The 18,327-nt window shown below is 44.5% G+C and overlaps 1 protein-coding gene across 1 annotated transcript in view; it reads left to right on the top strand.

Annotated features, from left to right (window-relative positions):
- The first annotated feature begins 2,129 nt into the window (after positions 1 to 2,129).
- Positions 2,130 to 18,327, top strand: part of LOC112253985 (B-cell CLL/lymphoma 9 protein) — a 124,880-nt gene continuing 108,682 nt past the window's right edge. Inside the window, exon 1 of the mRNA XM_042324107.1 lies at positions 2,130 to 2,355. The gene's annotated coding sequence lies outside the window, so the exon portion shown is untranslated. The remainder of the gene's footprint in view (positions 2,356 to 18,327) is intronic.

The raw sequence follows: 18,327 nt of genomic DNA, 5'->3' as shown, positions 1-18,327 counted from the left end.
AGGGGTACGAGGTAATTGAGGTAGCTATGTACATATGGGTAGGGGTAAAGTGACTAGGCAAAAAAAAAAGAAGGATAATAGACAGTAGCAGCAGCGTATTTGGTGAGTGGGAAAGTGTGTGAATGTGTATGTGTGGCGCCAGTATGCACGTGTGCACATGTTACTGTATGTAGCGTGTGTGTGTGTCTGTCTGTCTGTGTATGTGTGTGTTGGGGTGTCAGTGTGAGTATGTGTGAGTGTGCGGGAAGAGTCCAGTGTGTGTGCATAGAGTCAGTGCAAGAGAGTTAGTGCAAAAAAAAGAATCCGTCCAGGTAACCATTTGATCAGCTATCTAACAGTCTTGTTTAGCTGTCATGGCTTAGGGGTAGAAGCTGTTCAGGGTCCTGCTGGTTCCAGACTTGGCGCATTGATACCATTGCTGTGCGGTGGCAGAGAGTACAGTCTATGATTTGGGTGGCTGGAGTCTTTGACAATTGTTCGAGCCTTCCTTTGATACTGCCTGGTGTAGAGATCCTGGATAGCAGGAAGAACGGCCCCAGTGGTGTACTGGGCCGTACTTACCACCCTCTGTAAGCGCTTGCGGTCGGGTGCCTTGCCCTTGCCGTACGAAGCGGTGATGCAGCCAGTCCTAACCCTGTGCGTCAGCGCAGTGAATTTGTTGTTGCCTACCCTCAACGCCTAGGGGTGGCCCGCCAGGAAGTCCAGGATCCAGGGTCCTGAGCTTAGTGATGAGCTTGGAGGGCACTATGGTGTTGAACGCTGAGCTGTAGTCAATGAACAGCATTCTCACGTAGGTATTCCTGTTGTCCATGTGGGTCAGGGCAGTGTGGAGTGCAACAGAGATTGCATCCTCTGTGGATCTGTTGGGGCGGTGTCTGGGATTTTGGTGTTGATGTGAGCCATGACCAGCCTTTCATGGCTATAGATGTGAGTGCTACGGGGCAATAGTCATTTAGACAGGTTACCTTGGCGTTCTTTGGCACAGAGACTATGGTGGTCTGCTTGAAACAAGTTGGTAGCAGCATGAAGCTGCGTGTGACGCAACATGGTCACGGCCAGTGAGGTTGATTTGAAAGCTGAGGGTAAAACTGACCACGTACCTGTATGTTGTCACAATCATAAAACATATAACCGCAAAACAATGGGGTTTTAGGGATAAACAGTACGTTTCTCAGGATTTATTTGTTAACCTGTCTGGCTGCCATCTGTGTCTGTCAATCATAAAACACCAAAATCCCACAGACCCACACACTCACATTGTGGGTCAGTTTCTGTGGGTTGAAGCTGACTTTTACTTTTACCTGCTAAGTTTGTTGCTCATGGTTCGTTGTTCCAAAATCAACACCTTCCCCCTGCTCTAGTCTCCACCATTACCCATTACCCCCCCACACACACACACACACCCTCTGTTCTCAGGACAGGCATGAGGACAGATCCTACCCAACCCCCACCTTTCTCTCTTTCCCTTACTCTCCCTTGTCCTCTTTCTATGTAGGTGCCTCTCCGTCTCTCCCTCAGTCTGAATTGACAATGTTTTATCCTACCCTCCCCTCTCGATGTGATTTTTCACCTGTGAAAGTGGGAGCAGTATGGTGCCTGTGCAATCCTCTGCTGTGTGTGTGTGTGTGTGTGTGTGTGTGTGTGTGTGTGTGTGTGTGTGTGTGTGTGTGTGTGTGTGTGTGTGTGTGTGTGTGTGTGTGTGTGTGTGTGTGTGTGTGTGTGTGTGTGTGTGTGTGTGTGTGTGTGTGTGTGTGTGTGTGTGCAGGTCAGAGACTGGGAGGCTTACTCGCTGAATGAGGGAGAGGAGGGGCGACCTGAATAGTGGGGGATAAAGAGCAAGTGGCAGAGAGGACAGAGACGGGGGGGAGAAAGGGGTGTTTGTAAGGGTAGATGTCTGTGAGTGTGTGTGTGTTTGTGTGGGGGCTGTCTTGTTTGCAGCTTGTCAGCAATTGCTTGAGACAAGCTTCCCCTCCACCATGTGTGAAAGCTACTTGGCGTGAATGCCCGGACTGTACCAAGTGGCGGCGAGTCACGAGGGGGGAGCTGCAAGAAAAACAGATCCATGCAGAGACAATAGGTCCCTGAAGTGTGTCCCCCCCCCGAGTTGCTTTGATGTTGTCCTAGTGTCTAGATGCTAGAGGGGACCAGGGGTTGCGAGGAGGAGGAAGTCTTTGTGTGCACTTTTTCACCGTCCAGGACAAAAGAGTGGGGAGTAAGAAGCCCAAAGAGAAGAAAAACACCAAACAAATGAAACCTAAGCGCTCCTCTAGATGTTTTGTGTCCGAGCTAGTGGGGAAGCGAAGGAAGGAGAGAGCGAGTGAGGAGAAGAGAGCTGCAGCAGCACAGGCTGATTGGGTGAGTAGTCTCTGTGTGTGTTCCTTCAGCTATGGTTGTTTTTTATTTTTTTCCAGGGGTTAGTTGTATTTAGGGGTTTGTGGGGGTGGAGGCTGGAGTTGGGAAGCTACTGGGTGAATTGCATGGTGTTGTTGTACTAGCTGTGTGGTAAAGCGTGCTTAAACAGCAGTGTGTGTGTGTGTGTGTGAGATTGTCAGTGTGGTTTGGAATGTGGGATTGATTAGTCTGTAAATGGGATAACCCCCCCTATGATAGTCTGACCCTCTGTGTGTGAGACAGAGAGAGTAACGGCAGTGAGTGAGCGTGTTAGGTGGGGAGGGAGAACCGTCTGAGATCTCCCCATTTCCATGTGTGAGACAGAGGTGAGACAATGAGACCGCCCTCTCCGTGTCAGCTTTGTCACTTGTGGTTGTGGCTGAACACAATGTTGGGGGAGTGTGTGGGGGTAGGGTGGACCTATCTGCCCCTGAGGGTTTTTGGGGGTGGGGGGCTATGTCTGTCGAACCAAGTGAGCATGTGGGTAGCGGGCAGATTTCACACAACCAGCGGTTAGATTAGGGAAAAAAAGTCTGCTGTGATTTTTGGTTCTCCATTCCTTCCTTTCTGTCTCTCTTCCCTTTCCATGTTATGATGCTTGTCCACAGCTGCAGTGTATCTTGAGAATTAGAACTCTCCATCTTATATACAGAGTCTTTGTTAGGCACTGGCAGTGAATGGCAGTTTGGGGGGGGGTTCATCTTTCTGAGATTGTCTGTCATATTCACTTGGTTGACATTCAACACACGATTCAATGAGTGAACTGTGTACCATGCTTGGGATTCAGATGGCATTAAAACGTATACAAAAGAAGAGCATTCGAATTTTATACACAATATCTTTGTGGAGGAAATATATATATATTTTTTGCTTGATTCCTTGACTTCAATTCTGATTCGTTTCAAAGAATGGTTCACCGTGACTTTAGTTCACCATAACATTAGTTCACCAATGTGATTGTATAGGCATTTGTTTTTGGAATTATTTGGCCATTTCCATTCTCTCCCAATTCAGCAGTATATCTAATCTGAGAGGTGCTGCTGTCAGTCTTTGATATGATTATTTTTCTTCACTCTGGTCCTGAGTTAAAGGAAGTCCTGGACATGATAGTATGTTTCTTTCTTTCATTGGATCCCCATTTAGCTTTTGCAGAATCAGCATCTACTTTTCCTGGAGTCCACAAAAAAACACCAAACATGAGTTGTTTTTTCATCTGTTTTTTCAAGGTAATTTTGCTGTTTGCTTGAGTAATAGGAGATCATGGCTCTGTATAAAACTGTGCGTTATCGTTCGTTTGTTTTGGAATTGGGGACTGTGAAGAGACCCCTGGGGATATGCATGGGTGTCTTAGCTGAATGTTATTTGATTATGCAGACAACATGTCATTTTCGTCACAGTATTATTTCTCCTAAACACTAGGAGAAGCAGTTCATCTCTGGTCAACCCTACACATTGTGGGGCTGCAGTGGAGTGGGTAGAGAGATTCAAGTTTCTCGGGGACTTAAAATGGTCCACACACATGCCCATAGTCATGAAGAAGGCGCGACAGCACCTCTTCCCCCTCAGGAGATTGAAACGGTTTGGCATGGGCCTTCATATCCTCAAAAAGCTGCACCATTGAGAGCATCTTGACTGGCTAAATCACTGCTTGGTATGACAACAGCACCGCCCTCGATCTCATGCCACTACAGAGGATGGTGCGGAAAGTCCAGTAAATCACTGGGACCGAGCTGCCTGCCATCCAGGACCTCTATATCAGGTGGTGTGAAAAGTAGGCCTGGAAAATCGTTAAAGACTCCAGCCACTCAAGCCATAGACTGTTTTCTCTGTTTCCGCACGGCAAGTGCTACCGGTGCAACATCGTTGACACCAACAGGCACCTGAACAGCTTCTATCCCCAAACCACAAGACTGCAAAATAGCTAACAAAATGGCTCCACAGAGTATCTGAGTTGACTCTTTTATTTTATTTTTGTACTGTCTCTATGCACACTCACAGGATTCTACACACACACATTTGGTTTGCTCACAAGCACAACATGCACACACGTTTATACTGACTCTACACACACGCACATACAATCATCACGTACCCTGCTGCTACTCTGTTTATCATATATCCTGATGCCAAGTCACCTTATGCATATATCTACCTCTGTCACTCCAGTATCCCTGCACATTGGAAATATAGTATTGGAACTGACCCTGTATATAGCTTCCTCACTTCTCGTGTTCTTCTTATTTCGTATTTTTGATTTATTTCTCATGTGTTTTTGTTTATGTTATTTTTAGTATATTGATTACTACATGAGTGGGTTTAGAGCTAGCAAGAAAGGCATTTCACTGTACTTGTGCACGTGACATTAAAAGTTCAAACTTGAGAGGGGAGGAGAGGAGAAATACACTCTATTCTACATCAGTCCTGTCTGGGTCCTCAGACATCGGCTTCAAAGGTGTAGTCATTTAAAGGGATTTAAATTCACACTGTGGAGTCAGTGCTACAGTATAAGAGGCAGTGTTCACTTCCAGTTGATTCAAGCAATGCATTAAAAGGATTTTAATATGTCAAAAAATGGAGAAGAAATGATCTACCTGCGTTAACTGCCGTTTATACTACATCTAACTCACCTAAATAGAAGTAAATGAGCACTGAATGAATGAGCGTGGGCAATCATGAGTGTTTTATTTGTGTAAGCTTGACCTAATAATGCATCAAAGAGTACTTGGATTTGTTGATAGAGTATATTTGTGCCGCTGTGACACAGACACGTTTTGTGTGTTCAAGACAAAAAAATAAATTCTAAGCGTGTTTCTCTGGACATTTTTCAGAGTAGGAAAAGCGAATAGGTTGTGAGCATTTTTGTTATGCAAAAAAAGGCAGACTTGGAAACTTATGAATTTGCATATTGACCTCGAGAATGCAACTTAAGTCTGTTTCTCTATACAACAGGAAATGGCATGAAACAAAAATTATACTGCTGTAGAATCAGTAAAAAAAATCATACTGAGTAATTAGGTAAAAGAAAAAAAGGGTTCTAGGGTTTGAAACGAGGGAAATTCTATCATTGAAAGGGATAGTTCATGAGTTCTAGGGTTTGAAACGAGGGAAATTCTATCATTGAAAGGGATAGTTCATGAGTTCTAGGGTTTAAAACGAGGGAAATTCTATCATTGAAAGGGATAGTTCATGAGTTCTAGGGTTTAAAACGAGGGAAATTCTATCATTGAAAGGGATAGTTCATGAGTTCTAGGGTTTGAAACGAGGGAAATTCTATCATTGAAAGGGATAGTTCATGAGTTCTAGGGTTTAAAACGAGGGAAATTCTATCATTGAAAGGGATAGTTCATGAGTTCTAGGGTTTGAAACGAGGGAAATTCTATCATTGAAAGGGATAGTTCATGAGTTCTAGGGTTTAAAACGAGGGAAATTCTATCATTGAAAGGGATAGTTCACTGGGGAGAGTGCAACAGAATAAATGGGTTTATTCTTCACAGTTGTCAAATATCTAATGCATAAATTATGCCTATATTACAGCAACAGTTAATATTCCACTGCAAACATAAAAAAGCATTTAGTTAGATGACAGTTTAGTTAATGCCAGGATGTGAGAATGAACGCTCGCAATAGTTTCATTATGTCCCGGGGTTCCGTAGCAAACTTTTGGTCAGCAGAAATAAATTTCGAATGAGAATGTAGACTGGGGACTTAACTTGAAGACATGGTGATTCTACGAGGTTCGTTTGGAGGTGTCCATCAGGCTGTGTATTTGGGGGGGATGACGACATTCCAAAGACAGTTGCATTTTTAGAGGGGTCTATGGCAGAGAGATGATTCCCATGAATCATGCAACTGCTGAGATTGTCGCTTCAATCTGGAAACCAGAGTGAATCACATCACAGTTATATTTGAGCATACTACACACCCTCGTTGGCATAATCACCGCACCTTTTTGTGCCCTGATTCGGGTTCATGTATTAAGCTAGCGCTGGCTATTGGAGAAGAGGGTAGTGAGAAAGAGTCTTTGTAAGCCCTGCAGCACAGCCTGGCCTCGGGGACCCATCCCCCATCAACAGGCCCGGTAATCAACATGGATTTCTGCCCAAAGTGGTGACAAATTTACCGGTGCTATAGCTAAGCAATTTCAAGGAAAAACGAGCAGAGGATCCAATAATTGATAGAAGGATCAATGGCCGTGGTTCAGGAGAGAAAGAGAGGAGCTCTGCTGGATGGGCAGAGAGCAATCAGGCATTTGGCCTCAGCTCCCTACTCTGTCAGGACCGGACTGAGGGGTAGGAGAGAGAGAGAGACAGGTTGATGAACACAGGGTTAGAAGTATAGGTGGTAGATGAGTGTTTGGATCATTTTTCTTAGTTCACTCCGATGGTCAGATTATCTCCCAGTCTCTCTCTGCTTGATGACTTCCCCATGTGTTCCAGCCAGTCTGTCTGAGATGGCTGCTGAACTCATTCAGCTGCATGGCTCCACAGAGTACAGGGGCTGTCCAGACAGCCCAAGTTCTCTCTACAAAGACCAGAAGTCCCTGACATCTACCTAAGCCTCTGTCACTGGGGAAAAACTTCCCTTAAGTACTGCTACTGAGAAATGTCTAAGGAGGCTTGAGAATTCAACCAGAATTCAACCAATTGTAAATGAAGGGAAAACCACACTGTGCGTTGACTGAGAATGTTTATGCTGTATTTTAAGGACAGGCAAGGTTTTGTGTCAATCTCAAATGGCGATATCCACGAAAGAATCAGCTTGCATGTGTCATTTGAAAACACTTAGCACCTCCGATACAGTGTAAACACTCAGAGTGAATCTCCAGTGTGTTTTTCTTTATAAGGTATCTAGGTCTGTGTTGAGGACTGTGTCTACTCTATAGAGTTGCTACCTTCCTCAAGTGTCAAACCGACATTAAGTTGAGTTGGCCATTTTTCAGAGCTCTTCAGCGTAATATCACCGATGCTAGCTAAATAATAGCACACAAGACTTGATTGAACTCCCCAGCTTCACTTCATCTCTATCAAGCACGTTACAGCACACACAGCATGTGCATGTTCAAGAGGCTCTTCACACCTGGGTGGGCTCTACAAAAGTACTCGGAGCAGGTGAGAGATAATGCAGAGGAACACACATTAGCGATAGCGATAGCATTAGCATTAGCGCATAACATTAGCAGTGCTGCTGTCTCAGCTAGGGCTGTGGCGGTCACGAAGTTTAGTCAGCCGGGGATTGTCAAGCAAATAACTGTCGGCCTCACGGTAATTGAGCGTTAATTAACATACACACATTCAGCATCTCCTGGCTTCCACACATAGCCTACGAGCCACTGATGCAGACCTTTGGAACATCTACATTTTCAAAAGTCTAATAAATCCATGTAATATCGCCCACACCGTCATAATAAATCCATTATTTATTTTAGACAGGTCTAAAGAAGCATGATGTAGCATGATGAAAATGTAGACTATTTCAGAAGTACATAATAGCATACTCAGAGTTGTCCTTATGTTAGGCCCTGATCTAGCTATGCCATATGGCTGTGGGCTGCGCTTGTTAATTTAGCAGACAAGATTTGCTTAGATTATTTTATAGGATGAAAAATACATCCGAACAAAGCTGAATAAAATTTAAATCAAATTTTCTCCAAACGATTTGAGGGAGTGTGCACGTGCGGCTATTCTGTGTTGAGCGGTTATTAACAAAATAAATAGGTATTCCTATATGCTTAATTTGGAGTTATTGCAGTTTTTTACAATTGCTAACAAGTATTTACCTATACTTCAAGATACTTTTCTAAACTCTTAACACAGCAACACACCTACATCACACAATTAGCCAAATAGTTAATTTTCTGCTCAAAACCACATTTTGTTCATTAAATACCAACTCTACATTTCAAAATGCTAAAAATGGGATGGGCTGTAAACCAGTTTGTGATTGCATGTGAATGGCGGAATGCTACATTGTCCCATGCAATCACACATGTCCTCATGTTTCCTGCCGAGCTGTTCCCTTTCTGCTTCTGGCACCAGTTGTTGGTGGAGGTCATCTCAAAACAAAAGAAGGCGCTCAGAGTTGTCGGAAACAATCTGGCATTTCTGCAGGACCAAACCAGCACTCCAGAATGCAGCATTGTGATATTTGCTCCTCTCTGACCCGGCACATCAACTGTGTCCCTTTTCCCCGATGACGTTTCTTCCCCAGCCGACATGTTTTTGCCAGGTTAAACCCTGCCTCGTCTCCATCAATGATTTCATCTGAGCAGCTAACCGATCGCTGCAGCTGTACATAGTCTATCGGTAAATAGCCCACTCAATTTTACCTACCTCATCCCCATACTGTTTTTATTTATTTACTTTTCTGCTCTTTTGCACACCAATATCTCTACCTGTACATGACCATCTGATCATTTATCACTCCAGTGTTAATCTGCAAAATTGTAATTCTTCGCCTACCTCCTCATGCCTTTTGCACACAATGTATATAGACTCTCTTTTTTTTCTACTGTGTTATTGACTTGTTAATTGTTCACTCCATGTGTAACTCTGTGTTGTCTGTTCACACTGCCATGCTTTCTCTTGGCCAGGTCGCAGTTGCAAATGAGAACTTATTCTCAACTAGCCTACCTGGTTAAATAAAGGTGAACTAATTTTTTTTTTTTTAAAGTGGGGTCTGATTAGTCTCCAACTCCGTGACTCTCTGAAAGAAATCAAAACACAGTATGTGTAAATGCTTTTCAGTATGTCCTACTGTATGTACTGTAACTCATGTTTACATGTAGATTAGCATAGTGTAAAACTCACTATAGAACAAGACATAATGGATAGACACCATACCTGGACGTATTGGTGCCGGAGTTCTTTGACCCACTCACTGTTCCTTTCAAAAGGAACTGTGTAAAACTTTCATTCAAACTCTGTGTTTGGTCAGAGTCCGAGCCAATGGTGGTCAGACTGATGCTTTCCACACTGTGAAACACCAGGTTGTCCTCTACAATTCTGGTCTGAATATCTCTCAGTTTTATTGCATTGTCAGCAATGACCAATCCTACAATGGTCTTGGTTTTCACTGGGGAGCTTTCCTCTTCCCCCAGAGGGAGGAAGACATTAGCTTTCTTTAGAGGAACAAAAATACAACAAATATATTTGCATTGGGACTGGTGCCCTACAGTTTCTGTGGGACATAGCAACAGTAATGATAGAAGAAGCCCTTATGAAATGCATTACTTACCTGTTGGTTCGTTGAAAATTCCGGATAATGGAAGCCACGGTTGACCGTCTGAGATTAGGCTGGACTGTTTCACCAGCCTCTCTCAGTGATAGACCCTGGTATGAGGCTGGACTGTTTCACCAGCCTCTCTCAGTGATAGACCCTGGTATGAGGCTGGACTGTTTCACCAGCCTCTCTCAGTGATAGACCCTGGTATTAGGCTGGACTGTTTCACCAGCCTCTCTCAGTGATAGACCCTGGTATGAGGCTGGACTGTTTCACCAGCCTCTTTCAGTGATAGACCATGGTATTAGGCTGGACTGTTTCAAATCAAATCAAATCAAATCAAATTTATTTATATAGCCCTTCGTACATCAGCTGATATCTCAAAGTGCTGTACAGAAACCCAGCCTAAAACCCCAAACAGCAAGCAATGCAGGTGTAGAAGCACGGTGGCTAGGAAAAACTCCCTAGAAAGGCCAAAACCTAGGAAGAAACCTAGAGAGGAACCAGGCTATGTGGGGTGGCCAGTCCTCTTCTGGCTGTGCCGGGTGGAGATTATAACAGAACATGGCCAAGATGTTCAAATGTTCATAAATGACCAGCATGGTCGAATAATAATAAGGCAGAACAGTTGAAACTGGAGCAGCAGCACAGTCAGGTGGAAGTTGAAACTGGAGCAGCAGCATGGCCAGGTGGACTGGGGACAGCAAGGAGTCATCATGTCAGGTAGTCCTGGGGCATGGTCCTAGGGCTCAGGTCAGTTGAAACTGGAACAGCAGCATGGCCAGGTGGACTGGGGACAGCAAGGAGTCATCATGTCAGGTAGTCCTGGGGCATGGTCCTAGGGCTCAGGTCCTCCGAGAGAGAGAAAGAAAGAGAGAAGGAGAGAATTAGAGAACGCACACTTAGATTCACACAGGACACCGAATAGGACAGGAGAAGTACTCCAGATATAACAAACTGACCCCAGCCCCCGACACATAAACTACTGCAGCATAAATACTGGAGGCTGAGACACGAGGGGTCAGGAGACACTGTGGCCCCATCCGAGGACACCCCGGACAGGGCCAAACAGGAAGGATATAACCCCACCCACTTTGCCAAAGCACAGCCCCCACACCACTAGAGGGATATCTTCAACCACCAACTTACCATCCTGAGACAAGGCTGAGTATAGCCCACAAAGATCTCCGCCACGGCACAACCCAAGGGGGGCGCCAACCCAGACAGGATGACCACAACAGTGAATCAACCCACTCAGGTGACGCACCCCCTCCAGGGACGGCATGAGAGAGCCCCAGTAAGCCAGTGACTCAGCCCCTGTAATAGGGTTAGAGGCAGAGAATCCCAGTGGAAAGAGGGGAACGGCCAGGCAGAGACAGCAAGGGCGGTTCGTTGCTCCAGAGCCTTTCCGTTCACCTTCCCACTCCTGGGCCAGACTACACTCAATCATATGACCCACTGAAGAGATGAGTCTTCAGTAAAGACTTAAAGGTTGAGACCGAGTTTGCGTCTCTGACATGGGTAGGCAGACCGTTCCATAAAAATGGAGCTCTATAGGAGAAAGCCCTGCCTCCAGCTGTTTGCTTAGAAATTCTAGGGACAATTAGGAGGCCTGCGTCTTGTGACCGTAGCGTACGTGTAGGTATGTACGGCAGGACCAAATCAGAGAGATAGGTAGGAGCAAGCCCATGTAATGCTTTGTAGGTTAGCAGTAAAACCTTGAAATCAGCCCTTGCTTTGACAGGAAGCCAGTGTAGAGAGATGCTAGCACTGGAGTAATATGATCAAATTTTTTGGTTCTAGTCAGGATTCTAGCAGCCGTATTTAGCACTAACTGAAGTTTATTTAGTGCTTTATCCGGGTAGCCGGAAAATAGAGCATTGCAGTAGTCTAACCTAGAAGTGACAAAAGCATGGATTAATTTTTCTGCATCATTTTTGGACAGAAAGTTTCTGATTTTTGCAATGTTACGTAGATGGAAAAAAGCTGTCCTCGAAATGGTCTTGATATGTTCTTCAAAAGAGATCAGGGTCCAGAGTAACGCCGAGGTCCTTCACAGTTTTATTTGAGACGACTGTACAACCATTAAGATTAATTGTCAGATTCAACAGAAGATCTCTTTGTTTCTTGAGACCTAGAACAAGCATCTCTGTTTTGTCCGAGTTTAATAGTAGAAAGTTTGCAGCCATCCACTTCCTTATGTCTGAAACACATGCTTCTAGCGAGGGCAATTTTGGGGCTTCACCATGTTTCATTGAAATGTACAGCTGTGTGTCATCCGCATAGCAGTGAAAGTTTACATTATGTTTTCGAATAACATCCCCAAGAGGTAAAATATATAGTGAAAACAATAGTGGTCCTAAAACGGAACCTTGAGGAACACTGAAATTTACAGTTGATTTGTCAGAGGACAAACCATTCACAGAGACAAACTGATATCTTTCCGACAGATAAGATCTAAACCAGGCCAGAACATGTCCGTGTAGACCAATTTGGGTTTCCAATCTCTCCAAAAGAATGTGGTGATCGATGGTATCAAAAGCAGCACTAAGGTCTAGGAGCATGAGAACAGATACAGAGCCTCGGTCCGATGCCATTAAAATGTCATTTACCACCTTCACAAGTGCCGTCTCAGTGCTATGATGGGGTCTAAAACCAGACTGAAGCATTTCGTATACATTGTTTGTCTTCAGGAAGGCAGTGAGTTGCTGAGCAACAGCCTTCTCTAAATTTTTTGAGAGGAATGGAAGATTCGATATAGGCCGATAGTTTTTTATATTTTCTGGGTCAAGGTTTGGCTTTTTCAAGAGAGGCTTTATTACTGCCACTTTTAGTGAGTTTGGTACACATCCAGTAGATAGAGAGCCGTTTATTATGTTCAACATAGGAGGGCCAAGCACAGGAAGCAGCTCTTTCAGTAGTTTAGTTGGAATAGGGTCCAGTATGCAGCTTGAAGGTTTAGAGGCCATGATTATTTTCATCATTGTGTCAAGAGATATAGTACTAAAACACTTGAGCGTCTCTCTTGATCCTAGGTCCTGGCAGAGTTGTGCAGACTCAGGACAACTGAGGTTTGGAGGAATACGCAGGTTTAAAGAGGAGTCCGTAATTTGCTTTCTAATAATCATAATCTTTTCCTCAAAGAAGTTCATGAATTTATCACTGCTAAAGTGAAAGTCATCCTCTCTTGGGGAATGCTGCTTTTTAGTTAGCTTTGCGACAGTATCAAAAAGGAATTTCGGATTGTTCTTATTTTCCTCAATTAAGTTAGAAAAATAGGATGATCGAGCAGCAGTAAGGGCTCTTCGGTACTGCACGGTACCGTCCTTCCAAGCTAGTCGGAAGACTTCCAGTTTGGTGTGGCGCCATTTCCGTTCCAATTTTCTGGAAGCTTGCTTCAGAGCTCGGGTATTTTCTGTGTACCAGGGAGCTAGTTTCTTATGAGAATTTTTTTTAGTTTTTAGGGGTGCAACTGCATCTAGGGTATTGTGCAAGGTTAAATTGAGATCCTCAGTTAGGTGGTTAACTGATTTTTGTCCTCTGGCGTCCTTGGGTAGGCAGAGGGAGTCTGGAAGCGCATCAAGGAATCTTTGTGTTGTCTGTGAATTTATAGCACGACTTTTGATGTTCCTTGGTTGGGGTCTGAGCAGATTATTTGTTGCAATTGCAAACGTAATAAAATGGTGGTCCGATAGTCCAGGATTATGAGGAAAAACATTAAGATCCACCACATTTATTCCATGGGACAAAACTAGGTCCAGCGTATGACTGTGACAGTGAGTGGGTCCAGAGACATGTTGGACAAAACCCACTGAGTCGATGATGGCTCCGAAAGCCTTTTGGAGTGGGTCTGTGGACTTTTCCATGTGAATATTAAAGTCACCAAAGATTAGAATATTATCTGCTATGACTACAAGGTCCGATAGGAATTCAGGGAACTCAGTGAGAAACGCTGTATATGGCCCAGGAGGCCTGTAAACAGTAGCTATAAAAAGTTATTGAGTAGGCTGCATAGATTTCATGACTAGAAGCTCAAAAGACGAAAACGTCATTTTTTTTTTGTAAATTGAAATTTGCTATCGTAAATGTTAGCAACCCCTCCGCCTTTGCGGGATGCACGGGGGATATGGTCACTAGTGTAGCCAGGAGGTGAGGCCTCATTTAAAACAGTAAATTCATCAGGCTTAAGCCATGTTTCAGTCAGGCCAATCACATCAAGATTATGATCAGTAATTAGTTCATTGACTATAATTGCCTTTGAAGTAAGGGATCTAACATTAAGTAGCCCTATTTTGAGATGTGAGGTATCATGATCTCTTTCAGTAATGACAGGAATGGAGGTGGTCTTTATCCTAGTGAGATTGCTAAGGCGAACACCGCCATGTTTAGTTTTGCCCAACCTAGGTCGAGGCACAGACACGGTCTCAATGGTGATAGCTGAGCTGACTACACTGACTGTGCTAATGGCAGACTCCACTATGCTGGCAGGCTGGCTAACAGCCTGCTGCCTGGCCTGCACCCTATTTCATTGTGGAGCTAGAGGAGTTAGAGCCCTGTCTATGTTGGTAGATAAGATGAGAGCACCCCTCCAGCTAGGATGGAGTCCGTCACTCCTCAGCAGGTCAGGCTTGGTCCTGTTTGTGGGTGAGTCCCAGAAAGAGGGCCAATTATCTACAAATTCTATCTTTTGGGATGGGCAGAAAACAGTTTTCAACCAGCGATTGAGTTGTGAGACTCTGCTGTAGAGCTCATCAATCCCCCTAACTGGGAGGGGGCCAGAGACAATTACTCGATGCCGACACATCTTTCTAGCTGATATGCACACAGAAGCTATGTTGCGCTTGGTGATCTCTGACTGTTTCATCCTAACATCGTTGGTGCCGACGTGGATAACAATATCTCTATACTCTCTACACTCGCCAGTTTTAGCTTTAGCCAGCACCATCTTCAGATTAGCCTTAACGTCGGTAGCCCTGCCCCGGGTAAACAGTGTATGATCGCTGGATGATTCGCTTTAAGTCTAATACTGCGGGTAATGGAGTCGCCAATGACTAGAGTTTCACCAGCCTCTTTCAGTGATAGACCATGGTATTAGGCTGGACTGTTTCAAATCAAATCAAATCAAATTTATTTATATAGCCCTTCGTACATCAGCTGATATCTCAAAGTGCTGTACAGAAACCCAGCCTAAAACCCCAAACAGCAAGCAATGCAGGTGTAGAAGCACGGTGGCTAGGAAAAACTCCCTAGAAAGGCCAAAACCTAGGAAGAAACCTAGAGAGGAACCAGGCTATGTGGGGTGGCCAGTCCTCTTCTGGCTGTGCCGGGTGGAGATTATAACAGAACATGGCCAAGATGTTCAAATGTTCATAAATGACCAGCATGGTCGAATAATAATAAGGCAGAACAGTTGAAACTGGAGCAGCAGCACAGTCAGGTGGAAGTTGAAACTGGAGCAGCAGCATGGCCAGGTGGACTGGGGACAGCAAGGAGTCATCATGTCAGGTAGTCCTGGGGCATGGTCCTAGGGCTCAGGTCAGTTGAAACTGGAACAGCAGCATGGCCAGGTGGACTGGGGACAGCAAGGAGTCATCATGTCAGGTAGTCCTGGGGCATGGTCCTAGGGCTCAGGTCCTCCGAGAGAGAGAAAGAAAGAGAGAAGGAGAGAATTAGAGAACGCACACTTAGATTCACACAGGACACCGAATAGGACAGGAGAAGTACTCCAGATATAACAAACTGACCCCAGCCCCCGACACATAAACTACTGCAGCATAAATACTGGAGGCTGAGACACGAGGGGTCAGGAGACACTGTGGCCCCATCCGAGGACACCCCGGACAGGGCCAAACAGGAAGGATATAACCCCACCCACTTTGCCAAAGCACAGCCCCCACACCACTAGAGGGATATCTTCAACCACCAACTTACCATCCTGAGACAAGGCTGAGTATAGCCCACAAAGATCTCCGCCACGGCACAACCCAAGGGGGGCGCCAACCCAGACAGGATGACCACAACAGTGAATCAACCCACTCAGGTGACGCACCCCCTCCAGGGACGGCATGAGAGAGCCCCAGTAAGCCAGTGACTCAGCCCCTGTAATAAGGTTAGAGGCAGAGAATCCCAGTGGAAAGAGGGGAACCGGCCAGGCAGAGACAGCAAGGGCGGTTCGTTGCTCCAGAGCCTTTCCGTTCACCTTCCCACTCCTGGGCCAGACTACACTCAATCATATGACCCACTGAAGAGATGAGTCTTCAGTAAAGACTTAAAGGTTGAGACCGAGTTTGCGTCTCTGACATGGGTAGGCAGACCGTTCCATAAAAATGGAGCTCTATAGGAGAAAGCCCTGCCTCCAGCTGTTTGCTTAGAAATTCTAGGGACAATTAGGAGGCCTGCGTCTTGTGACCGTAGCGTACGTGTAGGTATGTACGGCAGGACCAAATCAGAGAGATAGGTAGGAGCAAGCCCATGTAATGCTTTGTAGGTTAGCAGTAAAACCTTGAAATCAGCCCTTGCTTTGACAGGAAGCCAGTGTAGAGAGATGCTAGCACTGGAGTAATATGATCAAATTTTTTGGTTCTAGTCAGGATTCTAGCAGCCGTATTTAGCACTAACTGAAGTTTATTTAGTGCTTTATCTGGGTAGCCGGAAAATAGAGCATTGCAGTAGTCTAACCTAGAAGTGACAAAAGCATGGATTAATTTTTCTGCATCATTTTTGGACAGAAAGTTTCTGATTTTTGCAATGTTACGTAGATGGAAAAAAGCTGTCCTCGAAATGGTCTTGATATGTTCTTCAAAAGAGAGATCAGGGTCCAGAGTAACGCCGAGGTCCAGTTTTATTCACAGTTTTATTTGAGATGACTGTACAACCATTAAGATTAATTGTCAGATTCAACAGAAGATCTCTTTGTTTCTTGAGACCTAGAACAAGCATCTCTGTTTTGTCCGAGTTTAATAGTAGAAAGTTTGCAGCCATCCACTTCCTTATGTCTGAAACACATGCTTCTAGCGAGGGCAATTTTGGGGCTTCACCATGTTTCATTGAAATGTACAGCTGTGTGTCATCCGCATAGCAGTGAAAGTTTACATTATGTTTTCGAATAACATCCCCAAGAGGTAAAATATATAGTGAAAACAATAGTGGTCCTAAAACGGAACCTTGAGGAACACTGAAATTTACAGTTGATTTGTCAGAGGACAAACCATTCACAGAGACAAACTGATATCTTTCCGACAGATAAGATCTAAACCAGGCCAGAACATGTCCGTGTAGACCAATTTGGGTTTCCAATCTCTCCAAAAGAATGTGGTGATCGATGGTATCAAAAGCAGCACTAAGGTCTAGGAGCATGAGAACAGATACAGAGCCTCGGTCCGATGCCATTAAAATGTCATTTACCACCTTCACAAGTGCCGTCTCAGTGCTATGATGGGGTCTAAAACCAGACTGAATCATTTCGTATACATTGTTTGTCTTCAGGAAGGCAGTGAGTTGCTGAGCAACAGCCTTCTCTAAAATTTTTGAGAGGAATGGAAGATTCGATATAGGCCGATAGTTTTTTATATTTTCTGGGTCAAGGTTTGGCTTTTTCAAGAGAGGCTTTATTACTGCCACTTTTAGTGAGTTTGGTACACATCCAGTAGATAGAGAGCCGTTTATTATGTTCAACATAGGAGGGCCAAGCACAGGAAGCAGCTCTTTCAGTAGTTTAGTTGGAATAGGGTCCAGTATGCAGCTTGAAGGTTTAGAGGCCATGATTATTTTCATCATTGTGTCAAGAGATATAGTACTAAAACACTTGAGCGTCTCTCTTGATCCTAGGTCCTGGCAGAGTTGTGCAGACTCAGGACAACTGAGGTTTGGAGGAATACGCAGGTTTAAAGAGGAGTCCGTAATTTGCTTTCTAATAATCATAATCTTTTCCTCAAAGAAGTTCATGAATTTATCACTGCTAAAGTGAAAGTCATCCTCTCTTGGGGAATGCTGCTTTTTAGTTAGCTTTGCGACAGTATCAAAAAGGAATTTCGGATTGTTCTTATTTTCCTCAATTAAGTTAGAAAAATAGGATGATCGAGCAGCAGTAAGGGCTCTTCGGTACTGCACGGTACCGTCCTTCCAAGCTAGTCGGAAGACTTCCAGTTTGGTGTGGCGCCATTTCCGTTCCAATTTTCTGGAAGCTTGCTTCAGAGCTCGGGTATTTTCTGTGTACCAGGGAGCTAGTTTCTTATGAGAATTTTTTTAGTTTTTAGGGGTGCAACTGCATCTAGGGTATTGCGCAAGGTTAAATTGAGATCCTCAGTTAGGTGGTTAACTGATTTTTGTCCTCTGGCGTCCTTGGGTAGGCAGAGGGAGTCTGGAAGCGCATCAAGGAATCTTTGTGTTGTCTGTGAATTTATAGCACGACTTTTGATGTTCCTTGGTTGGGGTCTGAGCAGATTATTTGTTGCAATTGCAAACGTAATAAAATGGTGGTCCGATAGTCCAGGATTATGAGGAAAAACATTAAGATCCACCACATTTATTCCATGGGACAAAACTAGGTCCAGCGTATGACTGTGACAGTGAGTGGGTCCAGAGACATGTTGGACAAAACCCACTGAGTCGATGATGGCTCCGAAAGCCTTTTGGAGTGGGTCTGTGGACTTTTCCATGTGAATATTAAAGTCACCAAAGATTAGAATATTATCTGCTATGACTACAAGGTCCGATAGG

This window comes from Oncorhynchus tshawytscha, linkage group LG07, assembly GCF_018296145.1.
Source record: "Oncorhynchus tshawytscha isolate Ot180627B linkage group LG07, Otsh_v2.0, whole genome shotgun sequence".
In the NCBI taxonomy this organism is placed as follows: Eukaryota; Metazoa; Chordata; class Actinopteri; order Salmoniformes; family Salmonidae; genus Oncorhynchus; species Oncorhynchus tshawytscha.
The sequence above is the reverse complement of the archived record's forward strand: the minus strand, read 5'-3'. Positions and strand labels throughout refer to the sequence as shown.